This window comes from Leopardus geoffroyi, chromosome A3 (assembly GCF_018350155.1).
Source record: "Leopardus geoffroyi isolate Oge1 chromosome A3, O.geoffroyi_Oge1_pat1.0, whole genome shotgun sequence".
In the NCBI taxonomy this organism is placed as follows: domain Eukaryota; kingdom Metazoa; phylum Chordata; class Mammalia; order Carnivora; family Felidae; genus Leopardus; species Leopardus geoffroyi.
Window position 1 is genome coordinate 10,962,410 of NC_059336.1, and position 13,414 is coordinate 10,975,823.

Consider the following 13,414-nt stretch of genomic DNA (forward strand, 5'->3'; position numbering starts at 1 on the left):
TCCCCCAAACAAGGGCCCTTGGAGTGACACCAAGCCTGTCACAAGGTAGACTGAGAGGTCCCCAGTCTCTGTGCCCTCCCACGGACACCATGCTGAGGTGCCTACTGCACACAGCTTTCTTCCTGTGGTCCTTGAACCTTTATTTTTGCACTGGAGAACATCTACATGGCTGGACCTCAAATAAGAAAAAATTTTATTCTACTTCTTAGAAAAACTTCAATGGTGGTAGGGGCGCTTGGGTGTCTCAGCAGGTTAAGCATCCAACTTCGGCTCAGGTCAGATCTCAAGGGTCGTGAGTTGGAGCCCCAAAAACGGCTCTCTGCACAGCACAGAGCCTGCTTCAAATCCCGTCTCCCTCTCTCTCTGCCCCTCCCCTGCTCACACGTGTGTGTGTGTGTGTGTGTGTGCTCTCAAAAATAAACATTTTTAAAAATTAAAAAATAAGTAAAATTGTCAATGGTGGTTCAAAAAAATACACATATTATTTACCATCTGAACATTCAATTTATTCACATTGTCATGCAACAGATCTCCGCAACTTTTTTGTGTTGCAAAACTGAAACGCTGCACCCATTGAACGTCCCCCCACTTCCCCCTCCCCCACAGCCCCTGGTTGCCAACCTTGTTTTTTCCGTTTTGACTCCTCAAGATACCTCCTGTGGGTGCCTCTACCTTCGGCCACAGTGGGACTCACAGCGAGTCTGGGAACACCTGCCTCCGCTGTTTCATCTGTAAAGCGAGGAGAATAATAGTACTGACCTCATAAGGTTGTTGTGGGGGTTAAACGAAGCCATCGTTATAGAGCTGTTAGACGATGCCTGGCTTACCAGACGCGCTCTCTAAAGGACTGCGGTGGTCAGGATGGATTTATTTTCGTGGGCATTAGAGAAAAGGTTGAACCAGTACAGAAAAGCTATGATTTCGTGGACGTTGTTTCTAAAAATAAGACTAAAGTGTGTTTTTAATGTAAGAAAGTTGAGTTAAAGAATGTTACCTTTGGGGGGGGGAAAAAAGTCTAGTAGACATTGTGACCTTTTCTAAAGTGATCTAGCGCCCCCTCCTGGTGCCGGAGCGGCAACTCTCCGGTTCAGAAGCAGAAAACCGCGAAGATGGAAGATGTCAGCCCCATCGCTCACGTCTTCACAGCCTGAAGATGTGATGGATGGCCAGCCCCCAAAAAACGCGGCCCTGCGGTGTCGAAGTAGCTTATCGGGAGCCACCCTCCACGCCGCTGCTGTTCGAAGGTAACGAAGGGCCCAATGTGTTCCTAGGTAGGAAGGTGACCCAGACTCAGCCGGCCACCCTGCACCTCCCCGGGGGATCCCTGTCTGGTTTCCCGGGCCGGCCTTGCCTGGACAGCCTGCAGACTTGAGGAAGCCCAGGAGACAACCCACCAGAGGGTCTTTCCTACTCCAGCAGGGGTCTGTGCCCCTCCAGCAGAGCCACCCCCGAAGGAAGGACGCGTCTTTCCTGCCCTTGTGCGCTTTATACTCACGACATTCCCTTGGCAGGTTCGTAAAACACAACTTTCCCACTGGGCTCTCCGGTCCCTACATCCTCTGCCCCTGACTTTGTTCCACCCCCTCGTCTGCCCTCCCTCCACGGCAGCACACTGGTCTCTGCCCTCCAACCTTGGGAGCTTCTTCCCACCTCATGGCTGGTGCCCTTGCTGGTTCCTCCACCCAGATTTTCTTTTTTTTTTTTTTTTTTTTTTTTTTAATTTTTTTTTTCAACGTTTATTTTTGGGACAGAGAGAGACAGAGCATGAACGGGGGAGGGGCAGAGAGAGAGGGAGACACAGAATCGGAAACAGGCTCCAGGCTCTGAACCATCAGCCCAGAGCCCGATGCGGGGCTCGAACTCACGGACCGCGAGATCGTGACCTGGCTGAAGTCGGACGCTTAACCGACTGCGCCACCCAGGCGCCCCTCCACCCAGATTTTCACATCGCTCGGTCCCTACCTACAGGTCTCTATTTGGCGCCGTCCCCCCCCCCTGAAGTCCCCATTCACACCGGCCCCCCCAACCCAGCTCACCCCAGCTCTCTATGTCCCGTTCTATCCCCTTCGTGAGCTTCTCAATGGTGCGACTGTTGTCTTTCTTCCCTTACCTGTTTGTCACCTATCTCTCTTAGCAACAGGTGCCTCCCTGGCTGGTTCACTCACCCTCTCCAGCTCCTACTTTGTATCGATGGTGGTTTAATGAATGACCATTATCCCCACTTTATGCACAAGGGAACTCAAGAGAAGTAAAGTGACTTGCCACGCGGTTACGAGTGTCCTTTGACTTAAGCCCACACTGCTCGGGGCTGGCACGGCCACACCAGAGTCGGGTCAGTCATCTCCAGGGAAATTGCTCTTCCCTTTTGCTGGGTAGTGGGGCTGGGACTCTGGTGACATCACGGGGGGAGACTTAGTCATGGAGCCAACTCACTGGCCAGCTCCATGGTACAGCCCTTCAGCCCATGATTCATCCCCCCTGACATTTTCAAAGAATGTGTAGACACAGTATCAATGGAACTTTTCACTCACAGGCAAGAGTAATAGATTACTCACTCCCTCAGCCACCAGATTGGCAAGTGAACCGTCTCTGGGAGCTGTGGACAGAAGGGGAGCCCTTATGCATACTCAGAGCTCAGACACATCCAGCCCTTTTTTTTTTTTTAGGGGTCATCAACTATTCCAAACCCTCATTCAGACCATAAGGTGGTTGCCCGGGCGATTTGATCCATCATTGGACAAATATTTATTGAGCACCTACTGTGTTCTAGGCCCTGGGATACAGCAGGGAACAAAACAGACGCAAGTTCCCACCTTTGCAGAGCTGATGCTCTAGGGACAGATGGTAAACAAACAAACTAGGGGAACATATGGTACAGCAGAGGGTGACACTCCGTGGAGGAAAACAAAGCAGGAAAAAGCCCGGGAGGAGGTGCGGTTTGAAATCGCATTTTTAAAGTTTAAGTTATGTAAATTAGCTAATTAGGGAGGGCCTCCCTGAAAACTGACATGTGGGTGAAGCCGGAATAGCCCGTGCAAAGGCCCTGAGGCACACATCTGGTGTGTTGAGGTGCAGCAGAGAGGCGGTGTGCCTGGGACAGAGTGAGCAGGAGACGTGAAGAAATCAGATGGCCGCCCTCTGGGCAATTTGGTTTTTGCTCTGAGGGAGACGGGAGCCAGGGGAAGATTTTGAGCACAAGGGCGACAGAGACCACCTCGTTATTAACAGATTCCCTCTGGCAGCTGTGGGTGAGGTGGGCGAGGTGACAGCAGGGCTACGAGGGAAGCTAGAGGTGACAGTGCCCGGACCAACGGAGGCAGTGAGAAACGGGCAGGTTCTGGCTGTATTTTGAAGGGGAAGCCAACAGTGTCTGATGACAGATGGGATGTGGCAGTAAGAGAAAGACAGGAAGCAAGGATGATTCCAAGGTTTGTGGCCTCGGCGCCCGGAAGGATGGCGGGGCCACTTTCAAAGCTGGGGACAGCCGCAGAAGGGGTTGTAGAAAGGCGAGCTTGGGAGATCTGTGTGGTACGCCAAGCTGCTTTGGGTCCATAAAGCTGGACATGGTCCCCAAACCAATCCTTCACAGAAACCCGAACGTCAGTCCAGCACCGGTTCAAGCCCTTTGCAAGCGGCAGGGAAAACCGTTACGCGGGTTTGCAGAAACTCCCGGTGGCATCAGATGCAGGACGCAACGGGCCGCTGAAGCAAACGGAAGGATCGAGGCTGAGCACAAAAGCCTCCCGCACGAGGAGGGTGGCTTGGCGTGCCAAGCCCTCGGTCCCCACACAGGATCCAGGCCGGGGGGCCCGGGGCCTGGATGGATCAGCTCCCAACTCGGACGCGACCCAACCCCAACACCACAAAGGAGGCCGCCTTCCAATCTGCAGCTCCTGAGGGGCGCCCAGCTCCCTGGGGAAGGGTCTCCATGAGTAAAGAGGCAGGAACTAAAGGGGCAAGGCCCCTTGGCACACCATGTGTCCCCAAACCTGACAGTCGTCTCTCAGCAGAAGCTGTCCGAATGGCAGCTGTCCTGCTGTTGTGTCTCTCACTTTGCCCAGCGCCTGTGCCTCTACGGGGACTAACACTCCTGTTAAAGCCTGAAGATAAACATCTTCAATTGCTCAGATCACCCCCTCGCTCCCGGCGACAGCAGACGCAGTTTCTGGGCGGTTTTAAATGAAGCACGAGGGTCTGGTGCCAGCGGCAGTGAGAACCGCAGCCATTGTCAACTGTCAGCTTTTCCCGACAGCCGTCCAGAATGGAGAGCCGTGGCAGGTGCCTCCCACGGGCCCTGGGACCCCGGGGGCGGAGCGGGCTGGAGACAGCCGGATGCTTCCTCAGACCCCAAGAGGGCAAACCAGGAGGCTCGGGGCTGCCGTGAATCCCAGCCCCAGGGAGAGAGGGCCCTTCCGGGAGCCCTGGGACAGGAACTGACCAAGAAAGCAGGGCTCACATTTGGGGCCAGAAGCGGCTGGAACTGTATTTCTGTGCCGTGGATCTTTTCTGCCTGCCCAGCGTCTGTCTCTACTTCTGCCCATGGAAACTGGATTTTTAGTTGGAGAAGTATAGTAATTATATCTTGTCATTTTGTATTTTTGATGCTTTCACACTTGGGGGCCTTGCCGGCCCTGGAGGGGCCGCCCCTCCCAAAGCTAAGCAATTCCTAGAGACAGTAAACTGCTCTGTCCGGGAGCTCACTTTTCCTCTGCAGACCAATGGCTCTGGAGCCACACCTCCAACCTTCCCCTCTGTCCTGTGCTCTCATCCTCCAGGGCCCTACCCACCTGCCCTAATCATTCCCGGGCCAGGTACCAAGCAACTAGGGACAGTCCCCCTGCCCCAGAGCCCGCTGAAATGATTCAAGCCAGCCAGCCCTAAGGCTGCTCACCCTGTCTCCCCATTCCTTCTCACAGTAACCACAGTAAAGGCACCTGTCCACCTCCCCTCTCCCCCTCACTCTGCCCTGCCCCAGCGCTTCCCCCGTGTGGCTGTCCCATAGCATGCCCCCTCCACTTGGGAGCTGTGGTAGAAAACCATCTTGTCGGGGCGCCTGGGTGGCTCAGTCGGTTAAGCGGCCGTGAGTTCGAGCCCCGCGTCAGGCTCTGTGCTGACAGCTCAGAGCCTGGAGCCTGTTTCAGATTCTGTGTCTCCCTCTCTCTCTGACCCTCCCCTGTTCGTGCTCTGTCTCTCCCTGTCTCAAAAATGAATAAAACGTTAAAAAAAAATTAAAAAAAAAAAGAAAGAAAACCATCCTGTCAATGGCAGTCATCTGCTGATCTGCCGGCCTCCCCATTCCTGAAAAACAATAAAAACCTGCTATTTAAGGCAAGAACCACCCCTCCGCACCTTGCAGGTGACCAGATCTGGCCAGGCAGGGACCCCGTGCTTACTTGCCACGCAGTTCAATGCCCAGGGAGAGTCAGTCCGGAGGTTTGAGTTGGAGCAACTGGGAAGGTGGCCGAGAAGATGACCTTTCACGGCCGCTTTACTCTTCAGCTCACTTCAAGCAGACTCTCCACCCCCTACCCCGCCCGAGGGCAGCCCGACCTCACCTGGCTAAAGAGCCATGCCAGTCAGCCTGGCGCTATTTTCTCTGGCCATGTTGAGTAAGGCATCTGCAGGGCTACGCTGGACTTAGTTAGCTCGGGGGCTTGGCCAACATATAACACATGTCTGTTGCGCATGTAACACAGCAAGAAGGCCAAGAGCGTGGAATATGCTAGAATGTGATGGTCGTGACGACAAGGGAATCTAGAACGGGTTAGAGGGAAGTGAAATTATGGGTTGGGGTGCAGTGAGAAGGTTGTAGGATCGTGGATTTGTAGGGCCCACGGCTCAAGGCGTTGCTAGAACCAAAGCACTGGGGGGAGGGAGTTGAAAAGCCCCACGTAGGGCTCTGCACAAATGGCACAGCCTGCCTGGGATCCTGTCTCTCCCTCTCTCAAAAATAAATAAATAAGCATTTTGAAAAATTGTGTTTAGTTTGGGGAGAGTGCGGGTGGGGGAGGGGCAGAGAAAGGGGGACCGAGGATCGAAAGTGGGCTCTATGCTGACAGGCTGACAGCAGCGAGCCCGACGTGGGGTTCGAACTCACAAACTGTGAGATCGTGACCTGAGCTGAAGTCGAAGTTTCAACAGACTGAGCCACCCAGGTGCCCCTAAATGAGCCTATTTTAAAAATCCTTGTAGACCATCAAAGGCTGCTAACATCACAGAGACATTACCTGCCTCCTGCTGGAAGAACACATCTCCACCTATGAAGATGTTTTGCCTAAAAAAAAAAAAAAATTGAGGAGCGCCCGGGTGGCTCAGTCGGTTAAGCGTCCGACTTCGGCTCAGGTCAGGATCTCGCGGTCCGTGGGTTCGAGCCGCGCGTCAGGCTCTGTGCTGACAGCTCAGAGCCTGGAGCCTGTTTCGGATTCTGCGTCTCCCTCTTTCTCTGACCCTCCCCTGTTCATGTTCTCTCTCTGTCTCAAAAATAAATAAATGTTAAAAAAAAAAAAAAATTGGTCCTAAATCTGATTCAGCCACTAGATCGAAATATCACTTTACAGCAGAGGATAGAGGAATATTTGAAACTACACCACGGGGCTGCAATCAACAAAATCCAGACCGTGGGAAACTCTACAAGACACGCCGCCCCGTGTGTTTAACACACGTACCACCAGGGGGAAGGAAAATTTGGGGCAAGTAGTCTATAGATGAAAAGAAACGTAAAACATAGATTGACCCACTGGGATATGTGAACTTTATAGAAATCTTCATTCAACTTTTTTTATATAATTTTTTTAATGCTAATGTTTATTTTTGAGAGAGAGAGAGAGAGTGAAATAGAGCACGAGTGGGGGAGGGGCAGCGAGAGAGGGAGACCCAGAATCCGAAACAGGCGCCAGGCTCCGAGCTGTCAGCACAGAGCCCGACGCGGGGCCCCAACTCATCAACCACGATCTCATGACCTGAGCTGAAGTTAGACGCCTAGAGCCACCCAGGAGCCCCAACTTTTTAAAAATTCTAATACTTTTGAGACAATTGGAAATTTGAATATTTATTGGATATCCAATGATATTAAGGAACTATTATTCTTCAGATACAATAATGGTATTCCGGTTATTACTTTTTTTTAAAGCCCTTATTTTCAAAAATATGGACAAAATGATGTGGTAGGCAGAATTCTAAAACGATCCCCAATCTCTCTTGCCTTGAGTGTGGGTGTGATCTATAATATGAGGATCACCATTCCTGTGATATGTCACATGTAGGCGAAAGGGGTTGCCGCAGTTGTAAACTAAGTTCCTAATCAGTTGAATTCACCAAAAGGAAGGTTATCTTGGGTGGGCCTGACCTAATCAGGTGAGCTGTTTAACCAACATCTGGAGGTCAGAGACAGAGTAAGTTAGAGAAATGTGCTCCTGCTGGCCTGGAAGAAAGCCAACAGCCATGTTGTGAACTGTTTGTGGGTGCCACATGGCCAGAAATTATAGGCAGCTCCCACGAGCAATGGCAGAAAGAAAATAGAGGCCTCAGTCCTACAGCTTCAAGGAAATGAATTTTACCAAGAACCAGTGAGCTTCAAAGAGCACTTCATGCCCCAGGTGAGAATTGTAGCCTGAGCAAATCTTGACGTCAGCCTGGTGAGATTCCGACCAGAACAGTCAGCTAACACAGACCCAGACTCCAGACCCGTGGAAACTATGAAATCGTAAACTGTGTGTTTAATTTTTTTTAATGTTTTTATTTATTTTTGAGACAGAAAGAGGCAGAGCATGAGCAGGGAAGGGGCAGAGAGAGAGGGAGACACAGAATCCGAACCAGGCTCCAGGCTCTGAGCTGTCAGCACGGAGCCCCACGAGGGTCTCGAACTGACGGACTGTGAGATCATGACCTGAGCCGAAGTCGGATGCTTAACTGACTGAGCTACCCAGGCGCCCCAGTGTGTGTTGTTTTAAGTTGTGAAGTCCGTGATAATTTGTTATGCAGCAATAGAAAACTGATAGAAGTAACCATGTTTGGGGTTTCCTTCCAGCTACTAAAGGCAGGAGAAGGTGGGTGGGGGTACACATAAAGAGGGTGGCTTGCAAGTTGACTGATGCCCATGGGGCTTCATTTTACTCTTCTGTCTCCTCTTGTGATTGAACGTTTCCATCATACAAAGCTACTAAAAGAAGGGGGTGTCGCTGAAGAAGCTAAGGATGAAACAAGATACATCCATAGGGATGAACGTCAACATCTTAGAAGGCAGCCAGACCAAAACGAAGGCGCAAATGAGAAAGGAGAGACCAAAATCTTCAAGGAAAAGGGATCGCATTCAGGTCTACTGTATCCTACAGGCGCATTTGAAGAGAGGCAGAATCCTGACTGTCGCGAGCACCCAGAGAAACCAACCAGAGGCAGAAAGGCCAGATCTTGACAGCCCAGAGCAGCCATCGGATATGGGGCAGAGACACAGAAAACCTTCACAGCTGCAGAGAGAGACTCCAAAGGAAGAATGAGAATGGAATCATCCCTTGAAGGTAGGGACATCCAGACCAAGTGGCTCCGACTCGAGAGGAAAACATCACAGTAAAAGAATCAAAATTATTATTGGGTGAGTTTCGCGGTAACAGGGACTCAGGTGAGCACACAGGACTTGCCTGCATCCAAAGGAGAAACAGGCTTACAGATGTCATTCAGTCGTGGGTCCAAAGATGACTTCAGCAAAGATGAGACAAATTAGAGAGGAATCATAGACCAAGTCGGGGCTGGTCCAGATGTCGGTCTGTGAGGAGAGTGTCTCCCAGGGAAGACAGCCCAAGTCAAGGAAGAAAAGGGAAAAAGGCTTGTATGGACGCTCCTGGCAGACCTCGAATTAACTCCGTATATCTCACCTGAAGAGACCCACAAAGAATGAAGAGGCCCCACGAGAAGAATACGGAAGAAAAACAATGGTAGGGCCAGAAAGCAGAGAGAAAGCCGAGAAAACCAACCCGAGGGCGACCACACTGTGCCTGCCTTCCTCGAGGAGGAAAGGGCCGGGGACCAGCCTTGAGAAACAACCTAAACCAAGGGTTGGCCCAACTGTGACCTGTGGGCCAACCCCGTCTGCAGCCTGTTCTTGTGTGGCCTGCAAACTAAGAATGGTTTTTGCCTCTTTTTGCCCCCTAATGGTTGAAAATAAAAATCACGAGGAAAATAGTATTTCGTGTCACGTAAAAAATACGTGAAGTTCGAATTCCGGGGTCCGTTGATAAAGTTTTATTCAAACAGAGCTTCGTGCATCCATTTACATACTGTGAGTGTGGCTGCTTTCCTGTAACAGCTGTGGAGGGGCGTAGTTGTGAGGAAGATTGTATGGCCTGCAAAACCAAAACCACTCACTGTCTGGGACTTCACAAAAATGTTTGCCGACCCCTGAGTTAAACCATTAAAACTCCAAATGAGCCTTGCCTATAGGATGAGACGAGGAGGAGAAATGCAAAACGAGTTGCAGTTCTTAAACTAGGTCCACAGCCTTCCAGGAGTGCCTGGGGTGTCTGTGAACTTGGATCGGGGAAAAAAACAAATACATCTTTAATGCTCACTCACCTTTAACCAACATGCCGCATTTCAGTACGAGCAGATTAACGGTACCGATGATTTGGCCACCGATCGAAATCACGGATATTTTTATAATGCATCAGAGTTGCTGCAAGTATCCCAAAATATTGCTTATGCTCAGTCATGGGGGTTGACCTTGTCGTCGGACTGTTATCTGATACACAAACAGCACAAAAACACAGGAAGCACAAATACCCCTACGTCACAAATTTCTTTCTACAGTTTACTGTGTTTCCCTGTAAGTGACTTCCTTTATAAGCCTCTGTGTGCCAAAGGAAGCCAACTGGATATTCTGAGAAGGGGTTCATGGGCAGTCCTAGACTGCCAAAGACACCAGCCCTCACCCTTCCAGCCCCCGTCAATTTAAGAACCCCTGTTAGCAGCGTGTAGCCCACTCTTGCAGAATGCCCCCCCCCCCCCGCCGTGGACAGAAAGGCCAGACCCTGACATAGCATCTCACCAAGAAACCATGCCCTGTTCCCATAAAGGCTCTGGAAACACAAGGCTCAAAGGGGAAGTAAACACAAAGAGGCTTATTTGCCGTAAATGATTATCTGAAGCGGGAAGAAAAAAGACTTCAAATGAGATCCTCATATTTTTTAAAAAATGTTTAATGTTTTATTTATTTTTGAGAGAGACGGAGACAGAGTGCAAATGGGGGAGAGACAGAGAGAGAGAGGGAGACACAGAATCCGAAGCAGGCTCCAGGCTCCGAGCTGTCAGCGCAGAGTCCGATGCGGGGCTCGAACCCATGAACTGTGAGATCGTGACCTGAGCTGAATTGGATGCTCAACCAACCGAGCCTCCCAGGCGCCCCAACATTTTAAGTGCTACCCTGGGAGGAAGAAGACATAGATTTCCCCCCTGGATATGGTAAATGGCTAGTGCCAAAAGTAACTTTTTGGTGGGAGATTTCTCCCAATTAAAGGACTGGCCCATTACGGTCCATCACCTGTTTTTATAAATAAAGTTTTATTGCAACACAGTCATACCCTTCGGCTAAATATTGCCTGCAGCTGCTTTCATGCTACAATGGCCGAGCGGAGTAGTTGCAAGAGACGCCATATGTCTTGCAAAGCCAAAAATATTTACTTTCTGGCCCTTTATAAAACAAGCCTTCCGACTCCTTTTCCAACTGGATGTACGTGTGCTAGCTGTGACGTGTGGAAACTCCACCTGGCTGCACTGCGTCTCGATGAAGCTGGTACCAACGTTATTTTCTGTTCTTGCCATTAGCAATCATGACGTGGGCCTGGATACTACCGAGAGGTGGGGGGTAGCACTATCATTTTGCTGGAAGGGCTGCTCTGAGCGGGAATTGGCACCCTCAGATGATGCTGTGGTTGCGGGTCTGGTGCCGTCACATCCTGGTTTCATTTGCTCTCTTTCGGTCCTTTAAGCGGGGGCTCCGGGAGACTGAGAAACAGCTCAGACCGCAGCTCCTGAAGGACCCCAGCTCTACCTGGCATGGGAATGAGACCCCCTCAGGGCTGACTGAGACTGAGCCGAGCAGGAACCCAGGGGAGGATGAATTTGGAGCCTAACTGCTTTGGTCTTACAACTTACAAGGCAAGTGGATGTGAGCTCAGCCTTTAATTCTTTTGGACTTCAGTTTACTTGCACTTCCAATTACCAGGAATCTTTGGACATTACTTCATCCTGGGAATATAATAAAGACTTTATATTCAAATGTGGGGGAATATACTGTTGGCTTTTATTCTGGGGGTATATATAATCTCATTACTGAGCCCTTAATGAGCCACATTGGATCACAGGGCTGGACGTAATCTGAGATAGGAAAATAAATAGGGAATTAATTTTCAGTGATGAGTACTGAGTGGGCTTTGTGTGGATTTAAAGACCATGCTTTTCCCAGCCCACTGCTGAGCCAATAGGTCCCGGAGGGCCTCAAGGAGCACTAGCTGATACTGGGGCTCGAGAAGGCAGACCCAGGACTGGCCAGAGGGGCTACTATCCCCCCATGGGGACAGACCAACCCTGGTTTGTCCATAGGCTTCATAGTTACGCTTAGTGGGTCAAGAGAACCAAAGGCGGGAAAATGTGGGAGGACAGCTACGTCCCACACTTCCTGCTTCCTTGGTTCAGCGGGACGGGGTGGCAGGGGAGGGGGGGGGGCCTCAACTTTGGCTGCAGGTGGGAATCATCTGGCATCACAGGGTGGCCAGATTTAGCAAATAGAAATACAAGATGCCCAGTTAACTTTCCATTTCAGATGAACAACACATACCTTTGCATTATAAATACGCCCCATGCAATCTTTGGGACATGCTTGAACTAAAAAAAAAAAAAAAAAAAAATGTTTGCGTTGTTTATCTGAAAGTTAACTGGGCATCTTGTGGTTTTGCTGAAAGTCCTGGGAGGGGGGAGCTTTAAAAAACAAAAACAAAATAAAAACCAATGACTGACACACACACCCGTCTTAAATTGTGGCTTCATTGAGTTAGAATGCTTCCCTGGGCAACAGGGCTTTTCAAAGGTCTCCAGCCTATTTTACTCCACGGCCATGGTGGAGAACACTGCCCTGAAATAATAGTCTGTCTTTGCTCGACCCTCACTTACCCTCCAGGGTGACAGCTGACCCAGCTGGTGAGTGGTGGGGGTGGGGGGGAGGACTGGGCATATATGCCTTGGCCCCTTCCTGGCTCTTCTTTGTGAGATGGGGGAGCGGGGGAGGGGGTACTCTGGTGAACCACAGAGCAGTTTTGTCCCTCGTGGTGAGACCGCAGGCTGGCGTGGTAAGTGCGTGGCCGGGACAGCATATGAGCAAGTCCAGTCACACCTAAGCCCAGTGGCCGGGTAGGTATTTTTTTTTTTATTTTTTTTTCAACGTTTATTTATTTTTTGGGGGACAGAGAGAGACAGAGCATGAACGGGGGAGGGGCAGAGAGAGAGGGAGACACAGAATCGGAAACAGGCTCCAGGCTCTGAGCCATCAGCCCAGAGCCCGACGCGGGGCTCGAGCTCACGGACCGCGAGATCGTGACCTGGCTGAAGTCGGACGCTTAACCGACTGCGCCACCCAGGCGCCCCCCGGGTAGGTATTTTAATTACAAAGGTGGAGGAACCTTCCATGGGGATGAAAACGATGTTAAGAATTTACACACACACACGTACACACACGCCCTGCAAGACCCCATTAGCCGCTGCCTCCTCTCTTCTGGGGCTTGGCTAAGGCATACACATTCTTTGTGTCTCAACTGAAAGGGCCTTTCCCCCAAGAAGCCTTCCCCAGACTAAGGCAGATCCCCTAGCTGTATGTTTTCATAAAACCCTCTGACTTTGGGGTTGGGTTTTTTTTTTTTTTTTAGACACGTATTAAAATTGTCATTGAAGCGGGACTTCTCAACCTTGACACAACTAGAAATTTGGGGGCGGATAAATCTCTGTCGTGAGTCTGTCCTGTGCATTATGGGATGTTTAGCAGTGTCCCTGACCTCTGTTCACTGGGTGTCAATAAGCCACGCCACTGTCCATCCCTAGCTGTGACATCCCCAGATGCCCTACCCCCTGTAATTGTGCTCGAGGCCAGCCGCAGGTGCAATCACATAGAGTCCCACATACCGTCTAATGCTCCGCTGTCTCCACCGTGAAACTCTCGGCAGTGTTCGAATAGGGGGCCCCGGAAATGATGTGGCTCGTTCCAGGTCTGTGCCTTTTTTTTTTTTTTTTTTTTTTTTTTTTAAATGTTTCTCTCTCAGGGGCGCCTGAGTGGCTCAGTCGGTTAAGCTTCCGACTTCGGCTCAGGTCGTGATCTCGCGGTCGGTGAGTTCGAGCCCCGCATCGGGCTCTGTGCTGATAGCTGGGAGCCTGGAGCCTG